Consider the following 7,500-nt stretch of genomic DNA (forward strand, 5'->3'; position numbering starts at 1 on the left):
ATGCCAGGTCAATGCAAGGAGTGAAGAGAGCAAGCCCCAGTTTTCACCTCCCAATGCTCAAAAATGCATTTAATATTTAATCCCCATATAGAGGACATATCAGATATTAAACTGATAAGAACAGATACTACACTTGATCTTAGCCAAAAGGCCGAGAAGCGATGGCCCACAAGTGTCTGGGGCCAACTCAAGATCTTGGCACACAAGTTACTTGTTGTGGTGCCATGTTTTTTAAGTGCGCATAACAAAGGCTGCTGCTGATCACCTCCGCCCCAAGGTGATCTAAGTGCACTCTGAGCCTTGACAGACAGCTGCTTGACATTTGACACACTCAAAGGGCGCGGCCATACAGCAAAGCCCACCAAAAACAACTTAAACTCTTGAACGTTCGAAAGGCTGACCTTTGAGCTCCTCCACGAGCAGGGGGCCTTGCCTAGTCTATAAAAGGAGTCTGTGTCCCCAGCCTGTCGGCTTACGGCCATACCACCCTGAGCACGCCCGATCTCGTCTGATCTCGGAAGCTAAGCAGGGTCGGGCCTGGTTAGTACTTGGATGGGAGACAGCCTGGGAATACCAGGTGCTGTATGCTTTTACACTGCTGCTTCCTTACAAGAAACATGGGCTTGCAATTACGTTGACACACAGGCACACGTTAACCTCCTTCTAGTTTCAGCCTTGGATGTCGCTCTGCAAGCACGTGAGAAGCTTGGAGATGGGCAGCAGCTTACCCATCTCGGTGTAGCTTCCTAATACTGGAATATAGTGTAGCAGGTAGTGGAGATAAAGGCTCAAGTGCAGTGTGTTCGAAAGGCTGACTTTTGAGCTCCTCCACGAGCAGGGGGCCTTGCCTAGTCTATAAAAGGAGTCTGTGTCCCCGGCCCCTGGGCTTACGGCCATACCACCCTGAGCACGGCCGATCTCGTCTGATCTCGGAAGCTAAGCACAGTCGGGCCAGGTTAGTACTTGGATGGGAGACCGCCTGGGAATACCAGGTGCTGTAAGCTTTTACACTGCTGCTTCCTTACAAGAAACATGGGCTTGCAATTACGTTGACGCACGGGCACACGTTAACGTCCTTCTAGTTTCAGCCTTGGATGTCGCTCTGCAAGCATGTGAGAAGCTTGGAGATGGGAAGCAGCTTACCCATCTCGGTGTAGCTTCCTAATACTGGAATAGAGTGTAGCAGGTAGTCGAGATAAAGGCTCAAGTGCAGTGTGTTCGAAAGGCTGACTTTTGAGCTCCTCCACGAGCAGGGGGCCTTGCCTAGTCTATAAAAGGAGTCTGTGTCCCCAGCCCGTCGGCTTACGGCCATACCACCCTGAGCACGCCCGATCTCGTCTGATCTCGGAAGCTAAGCAGGGTCGGGCCTGGTTAGTACTTGGATGGGAGACCGCCTGGGAATACCAGGTGCTGTAAGCTTTTACACTGCTGCTTCCTTACAAGAAACATGGGCTTGCAATTACGTTGACGCACGGGCACGGGCACAGGCACAGGCACACGTTAACGTCCTTCTAGTTCCAGCCTTGCTTTGGTTTTCACAGAAAAAAGAGAATGGTGCACCGTTCCTGGTGGCACTGCAATGCCAGGTCAATGCAAGGAGTGAAGAGAGCAAGCCCCAGTTTTCACCTCCCAATGCTCAAAAATGCATTTAATATTTAATCCCCATATAGAGGACATATCAGATATTAAACTGATAAGAACAGATACTACACTTGATCTTAGCCAAAAGGCCGAGAAGCGATGGCCCACAAGTGTCTGGGGCCAACTCAAGATCTTGGCACACAAGTTACTTGTTGTGGTGCCATGTTTTTTAAGTGCGCATAACAAAGGCTGCTGCTGATCACCTCCGCCCCAAGGTGATCTAAGTGCATCTCTGAGCCTTGACGGACAGCTGCTTGACATTTGACACACTCAAAGGGCGCGGCCATACAGCAAAGCCCACCAAAAACAACTTAAACTCTTGAACGTTCGAAAGGCTGACTTTTGAGCTCCTCCACGAGCAGGGGGCCTTGTCTAGTCTATAAAAGGAGTCTGTGTCCCCAGCCCGTCGGCTTACGGCCATACCACCCTGAGCACGCCCGATCTCGTCTGATCTCGGAAGCTAAGCAGGGTCGGGCCTGGTTAGTACTTGGATGGGAGACCGCCTGGGAATACCAGGTGCTGTAAGCTATTACACTGCTGCTTCCTTACAAGAAACATGGGCTTGCAATTACGTTGACGCACGGGCACACGTTAACGTCCTTCTAGTTTCACCCTTGGATGTTGCTCTGCAAGCACGTGAGAAGCTTGGAGATGGGGAGCAGCTTACCCATCTCGGTGTAGCTTCCTAATACTGGAATAGAGTGTAGCAGGTAGTGGAGATAAAGGCTCAAGTGCAGTGTGTTCGAAAGGCTGACTTTTGAGCTCCTCCACGAGGAGGGGGCCTTGCCTAGTCTATAAAAGGAGTCTGTGTCCCCAGCCCGTCGGCTTACGGCCATACCACCCTGAGCACGCCCGATCTCGTCTGATCTCGGAAGCTAAGCAGGGTCGGGCCTGGTTAGTACTTGGATGGGAGACCGCCTGGGAATACCAGGTGCTGTAAGCTTTTACACTGCTGCTTCCTTACAAGAAACATGGGCTTGCAATTATGTTGACGCACGGGCATGGGCACAGGCACACGTTTTCGTCCTTCTAGTTCCAGCCTTGCTTTGGTTTTCACAGAAAAAAGAGAATTGTGCACCATTCCTGGTGGCACTGCAATGCCAGGTCAATGCAAGGAGTGAAGAGAGCAAGCCCCAGTTTTCACCTCCCAATGCTCAAAAATGCATTTAATATTTAATCCCCATATAGAGGACATATCAGATATTAAACTGATAAGAACAGATACTACACTTGATCTTAGCCAAAAGGCCGAGAAGCGATGGCCCACAAGTGTCTGGGGCCAACTCAAGATCTTGGCACACAAGTTACTTGTTGTGGTGCCATGTTTTTTAAGTGCGCATAACAAAGGCTGCTGCTGATCACCTCCGCCCCAAGGTGATCTAAGTGCACCTCTGAGCCTTGACGGACAGCTGCTTGACATTTGACACACTCAAAGGGCGCGGCCATACAGCAAAGCCCACCAAAAACAACTTAAACTCTTGAACGTTCGAAAGGCTGACCTTTGAGCTCCTCCACGAGCAGGGGGCCTTGCCTAGTTTATAAAAGGAGTCTGTGTCCCCAGCCCGTCGGCTTACGGCCATACCACCCTGAGCACGCCCGATCTCGTCTGATCTCGGAAGCTAAGCAGGGTCGGGCCTGGTTAGTACTTGGATGGGAGACCGCCTGGGAATACCAGGTGCTGTAAGCTTTTACACTGCTGCTTCCTTACAAGAAACATGGGCTTGCAATTACGTTGACGCACGGGCACACGTTAACCTCCTTCTAGTTTCAGCCTTGGATGTCGCTCTGCAGGCACGTGAGAAGCTTGGAGATGGGCAGCAGCTTACCCATCTCGGTGTAGCTTCCTAATACTGGAATATAGTGTAGCAGGTAGTGGAGATAAAGGCTCAAGTGCAGTGTGTTCGAAAGGCTGACTTTTGAGCTCCTCCACGAGCAGGGGGCCTTGCCTAGTCTATAAAAGGAGTCTGTGTCCCCAGCCCGTCGGCTTACGGCCATACCACCCTGAGCACGCCCGATCTCGTCTGATCTCGGAAGCTAAGCAGGGTCGGGCCTGGTTAGTACTTGGATGGGAGACCGCCTGGGAATACCAGGTGCTGTAAGCTTTTACACTGCTGCTTCTTTACAAGAAACATGGGCTTGCAATTACGTTGACGCACGGGCACGGGCACAGGCACACGTTAACGTCCTTCTAGTTCCAGCCTTGCTTTGGTTTTCACAGAAAAAAGAGAATGGTGCACCGTTCCTGGTGGCACTGCAATGCCAGGTCAATGCAAGGAGTGAAGAGAGCAAGCCCCAGTTTTCACCTCCCAATGCTCAAAAATGCATTTAATATTTAATCCCCATATAGAGGACATATCAGATATTAAACTGATAAGAACAGATACTACACTTGATCTTAGCCAAAAGGCCGAGAAGCGATGGCCCACAAGTGTGTGGGGCCAACTCAAGATCTTGGCACACAAGTTACTTGTTGTGGTGCCATGTTTTTTAAGTGCGCATAACAAAGGCTGCTGCTGATCACCTCCGCCCCAAGGTGATCTAAGTGCACCTCTGAGCCTTGACGGACAGCTGCTTGACATTTGACACACTCAAAGGGCGCGGCCATACAGCAAAGCCCACCAAAAACAACTTAAACTCTTGAACGTTCGAAAGGCTGACCTTTGAGCTCCTCCACGAGCAGGGGGCCTTGCCTAGTCTATAAAAGGAGTCTGTGTCCCCAGCCCGTCGGCTTACGGCCATACCACCCTGAGCACGCCCGATCTCGTCTGATCTCGGAAGCTAAGCAGGGTCGGGCCTGGTTAGTACTTGGATGGGAGACCGCCTGGGAATACCAGGTGCTGTAAGCTTTTACACTGCTGCTTCCTTACAAGAAACATGGGCTTGCAATTACGTTGACGCACAGGCACACGTTAACGTCCTTCTAGTTTCAGCCTTGGATGTCGCTCTGCAAGCACATGAGAAGCTTGGAGATGGGGAGCAGCTTACCTATCTCGGTGTAGCTTCCTAATACTGGAATAGAGTGTAGCAGGTAGTGGAGATAAAGGCTCAAGTGCAGTGTGTTCGAAAGGCTGACTTTTGAGCTCCTCCACGAGCAGGGGGCCTTGCCTAGTCTATAAAAGGAGTCTGTGTCCCCAGCCCGTCGGCTTACGGCCATACCACCCTGAGCACGCCCGATCTCGTCTGATCTCGGAAGCTAAGCAGGGTCGGGCCTGGTTAGTACTTGGATGGGAGACCACCCGGGAATACCAGGTGCTGTAAGCTTTTATACTGCTGCTTCCTTACAAGAAACATGGGCTTGCAATTACGTTGACGCACGGGCACGGGCACAGGCACACGTTAACGTCCTTCTAGTTCCAGCCTTGCTTTGGTTTTCACAGAAAAAAGAGAATGGTGCACCGTTCCTGGTGGCACTGCAATGCCAGGTAAATGCAAGGAGTGAAGAGAGCAAGCCCCAGTTTTCACCTCCCAATGCTCAAAAATGCATTTAATATTTAATCCTCATATAGAGGACATATCAGATATTAAACTGATAAGAACAGATACTACACTTGATCTTAGCCAAAAGGCCGAGAAGCGATGGCCCACAAGTGTGTGGGGCCAACTCAAGATCTTGGCACACAAGTTACTTGTTGTGGTGCCATGTTTTTTAAGTGCGCATAACAAAGGCTGCTGCTGATCACCTCAGCCCCAAGATGATCTAAGTGCACCTCTGAGCCTTGACGGACAGCTGCTTGACATTTGACACACTCAAAGGGCGCGGCCATACAGCAAAGCCCACCAAAAACAACTTAAACTCTTGAACGTTCGAAAGGCTGACTTTTGAGCTCCTCCACGAGCAGGGGGCCTTGCCTAGTCTATAAAAGGAGTCTGTGTCCCCAGCCCGTAGGCTTACAGCCATACCACCCTGAGCACGCCCGATCTCGTCTGATCTCGGAAGCTAAGCAGGGTCGGGGCTGGTTAGTACTTGGATGAAAGACAGCCTGGGAATACCAGGTGCTGTAAGCTTTTACACTGCTGCTTCCTTACAAGAAACATGGGCTTGCAATTACGTTGACGCACGGGCACGGGCACAGGCACAGGCACACGTTAACGTCCTTCTAGTTCCAGCCTTGCTTTGGTTTTCACAGAAAAAAGAGAATGGTGCACCGTTCCTGGTGGCACTGCAATGCCAGGTCAATGCAAGGAGTGAAGAGAGCAAGCCCCAGTTTTCACCTCCCAATGCTCAAAAATGCATTTAATATTTAATCCCCATATAGAGGACATATCAGATATTAAACTGATAAGAACAGATACTACACTTGATCTTAGCCAAAAGGCCGAGAAGCGATGGCCCACAAGTGTCTGGGGCCAACTCAAGATCTTGGCACACAAGTTACTTGTTGTGGTGCCATGTTTTTTAAGTGCGCATAACAAAGGCTGCTGCTGATCACCTCCGCCCCAAGGTGATCTAAGTGCACTCTGAGCCTTGACGGACAGCTGCTTGACATTTGACACACTCAAAGGGCGCGGCCATACAGCAAAGCCCACCAAAAACAACTTAAACTCTTGAACGTTCGAAAGGCTGACCTTTGAGCTCCTCCACGAGCAGGGGGCCTTACCTAGTCTATAAAAGGAGTCTGTGTCCACAGCCCGTCGGCTTACGGCCATACCACCCTGAGCACGCCCGATCTCGTCTGATCTCGGAAGCTAAGCAGGATCGGACCTGGTTAGTACTTGGATGGGAGACCGCCTGGGAATACCAGGTGCTGTAAGCTTTTACACTGCTGCTTCCTTACAAGAAACATGGGCTTGCAATTACGTTGACGCACGGGCACACGTTAACGTCCTTCTAGTTTCAGCCTTGGATGTCGCTCTGCAAGCACGTGAGAAGCTTGGAGATGGGGAGCAGCTTACCCATCTCGGTGTAGCTTCCTAATACTGGAATAGAGTGTAGCAGGTAGTGGAGATAAAGGCTCAAGTGCAGTGTGTTCGAAAGGCTGACTTTTGAGCTCCTCCACGAGCAGGGGGCCTTGCCTAGTCTATAAAAGGAGTCTGTGTCCCCAGCCCGTCGGCCTACGGCCATACCACCCTGAGCACGCCCGATCTCGTCTGATCTCGGAAGCTAAGCAGGGTCGGGCCTGGTTAGTACTTGGATGGGAGACCGCCTGGGAATACCAGGTGCTGTAAGCTTTTACACTGCTGCTTCCTTACAAGAAACATGGGCTTGCAATTACGTTGACGCACGGGCATGGGCACAGGCACACGTTAACGTCCTTCTAGTTCCAGCCTTGCTTTGGTTTTCACAGAAAAAAGAGAGTGGTGCACCGTTCCTGGTGGCACTGCAATGCCAGGTCAATGCAAGGAGTGAAGAGAGCAAGCCCCAGTTTTCACCTCCCAATGCTCAAAAATGCATTTAATATTTAATCCCCATATAGAGGACATATCAGATATTAAACTGATAAGAACAGATACTACACTTGATCTTAGCCAAAAGGCCGAGAAGCGATGGCCCACAAGTGTCTGGGGCCAACTCAAGATCTTGACGCACAAGTTACTTGTTGTGGTGCCATGTTTTTTAAGTGCGCATAACAAAGGCTGCTGCTGATCACCTCCGCCCCAAGGTGATCTAAGTGCACCTCTGAGCCTTGACGGACAGCTGCTTGACATTTGACACACTCAAAGGGCGCGGCCATACAGCAAAGCCCACCAAAAACAACTTAAACTCTTGAACGTTCGAAAGGCTGACCTTTGAGCTCCTCCACGAGCAGGGGGCCTTGCCTAGTCTATAAAAGGAGTCTGTGTCCCCAGCCCGTCGGCTTACGGCCATACCACCCTGAGCACGCCCGATCTCGTCTGATCTCGAAAGCTAAGCAGGGTGGG

At 50.8% G+C, this 7,500-nt stretch overlaps 19 non-coding genes and 1 pseudogene across 19 annotated transcripts in view; 13 read left to right on the forward strand and 7 right to left on the reverse strand.

Moving 5' to 3' along the window:
• Nucleotides 1-163, reverse strand: part of LOC131441928 (U2 spliceosomal RNA) — a 193-nt gene extending 30 nt beyond the window's left edge. Inside the window, exon 1 of the small nuclear RNA XR_009232519.1 lies at nt 1-163. This exon is cut by the window's left edge and continues 30 nt beyond it. This is a non-coding gene — a small nuclear RNA (U2 spliceosomal RNA).
• Nucleotides 164-470: 307 nt separating this feature from the next.
• LOC131441270 (5S ribosomal RNA) lies at nt 471-589 on the forward strand. The gene has a single exon (XR_009231940.1). It is a non-coding gene; the product is annotated as a 5S ribosomal RNA (ribosomal RNA).
• A 296-nt stretch (nt 590-885) lies between these two features.
• LOC131441348 (5S ribosomal RNA) lies at nt 886-1,004 on the forward strand. The gene has a single exon (XR_009232014.1). It is a non-coding gene; the product is annotated as a 5S ribosomal RNA (ribosomal RNA).
• A 296-nt stretch (nt 1,005-1,300) lies between these two features.
• LOC131476455 (5S ribosomal RNA) lies at nt 1,301-1,419 on the forward strand. Its single transcript, XR_009242825.1, has one exon. It is a non-coding gene; the product is annotated as a 5S ribosomal RNA (ribosomal RNA).
• A 130-nt stretch (nt 1,420-1,549) lies between these two features.
• On the reverse strand, nt 1,550-1,742 carry LOC131441929 (U2 spliceosomal RNA). The gene has a single exon (XR_009232520.1). It is a non-coding gene; the product is annotated as a U2 spliceosomal RNA (small nuclear RNA).
• A 308-nt stretch (nt 1,743-2,050) lies between these two features.
• Nucleotides 2,051-2,169, forward strand: LOC131476456 (5S ribosomal RNA). The gene has a single exon (XR_009242826.1). It is a non-coding gene; the product is annotated as a 5S ribosomal RNA (ribosomal RNA).
• Nucleotides 2,170-2,465: 296 nt separating this feature from the next.
• Nucleotides 2,466-2,584, forward strand: LOC131476457 (5S ribosomal RNA). The gene has a single exon (XR_009242827.1). It is a non-coding gene; the product is annotated as a 5S ribosomal RNA (ribosomal RNA).
• A 124-nt stretch (nt 2,585-2,708) lies between these two features.
• On the reverse strand, nt 2,709-2,901 carry LOC131442474 (U2 spliceosomal RNA). Its single transcript, XR_009233047.1, has one exon. It is a non-coding gene; the product is annotated as a U2 spliceosomal RNA (small nuclear RNA).
• A 308-nt stretch (nt 2,902-3,209) lies between these two features.
• On the forward strand, nt 3,210-3,328 carry LOC131476458 (5S ribosomal RNA). The gene has a single exon (XR_009242828.1). It is a non-coding gene; the product is annotated as a 5S ribosomal RNA (ribosomal RNA).
• Nucleotides 3,329-3,624: 296 nt separating this feature from the next.
• LOC131476459 (5S ribosomal RNA) lies at nt 3,625-3,743 on the forward strand. Its single transcript, XR_009242829.1, has one exon. It is a non-coding gene; the product is annotated as a 5S ribosomal RNA (ribosomal RNA).
• Nucleotides 3,744-3,867: 124 nt separating this feature from the next.
• On the reverse strand, nt 3,868-4,060 carry LOC131441930 (U2 spliceosomal RNA). Its single transcript, XR_009232521.1, has one exon. It is a non-coding gene; the product is annotated as a U2 spliceosomal RNA (small nuclear RNA).
• Nucleotides 4,061-4,368: 308 nt separating this feature from the next.
• On the forward strand, nt 4,369-4,487 carry LOC131476461 (5S ribosomal RNA). The gene has a single exon (XR_009242830.1). It is a non-coding gene; the product is annotated as a 5S ribosomal RNA (ribosomal RNA).
• Nucleotides 4,488-4,783: 296 nt separating this feature from the next.
• Nucleotides 4,784-4,902, forward strand: LOC131477061 (5S ribosomal RNA). Its single transcript, XR_009243416.1, has one exon. It is a non-coding gene; the product is annotated as a 5S ribosomal RNA (ribosomal RNA).
• A 124-nt stretch (nt 4,903-5,026) lies between these two features.
• LOC131442403 (U2 spliceosomal RNA) lies at nt 5,027-5,219 on the reverse strand. Its single transcript, XR_009232977.1, has one exon. It is a non-coding gene; the product is annotated as a U2 spliceosomal RNA (small nuclear RNA).
• A 308-nt stretch (nt 5,220-5,527) lies between these two features.
• LOC131441443 (5S ribosomal RNA) lies at nt 5,528-5,646 on the forward strand (annotated as a pseudogene).
• Nucleotides 5,647-5,776: 130 nt separating this feature from the next.
• Nucleotides 5,777-5,969, reverse strand: LOC131441931 (U2 spliceosomal RNA). Its single transcript, XR_009232522.1, has one exon. It is a non-coding gene; the product is annotated as a U2 spliceosomal RNA (small nuclear RNA).
• A 307-nt stretch (nt 5,970-6,276) lies between these two features.
• Nucleotides 6,277-6,395, forward strand: LOC131440922 (5S ribosomal RNA). Its single transcript, XR_009231604.1, has one exon. It is a non-coding gene; the product is annotated as a 5S ribosomal RNA (ribosomal RNA).
• A 296-nt stretch (nt 6,396-6,691) lies between these two features.
• On the forward strand, nt 6,692-6,810 carry LOC131477497 (5S ribosomal RNA). The gene has a single exon (XR_009243832.1). It is a non-coding gene; the product is annotated as a 5S ribosomal RNA (ribosomal RNA).
• Nucleotides 6,811-6,934: 124 nt separating this feature from the next.
• Nucleotides 6,935-7,127, reverse strand: LOC131442238 (U2 spliceosomal RNA). Its single transcript, XR_009232814.1, has one exon. It is a non-coding gene; the product is annotated as a U2 spliceosomal RNA (small nuclear RNA).
• Nucleotides 7,128-7,435: 308 nt separating this feature from the next.
• LOC131477537 (5S ribosomal RNA) overlaps nt 7,436-7,500 on the forward strand; it is a 119-nt gene continuing 54 nt past the window's right edge. The window contains exon 1 of the ribosomal RNA XR_009243871.1: nt 7,436-7,500. This exon is cut by the window's right edge and continues 54 nt beyond it. This is a non-coding gene — a ribosomal RNA (5S ribosomal RNA).

Source organism: Solea solea, chromosome 16 (assembly GCF_958295425.1).
Source record: "Solea solea chromosome 16, fSolSol10.1, whole genome shotgun sequence".
Lineage (NCBI taxonomy): Eukaryota > Metazoa > Chordata > Actinopteri > Pleuronectiformes > Soleidae > Solea > Solea solea.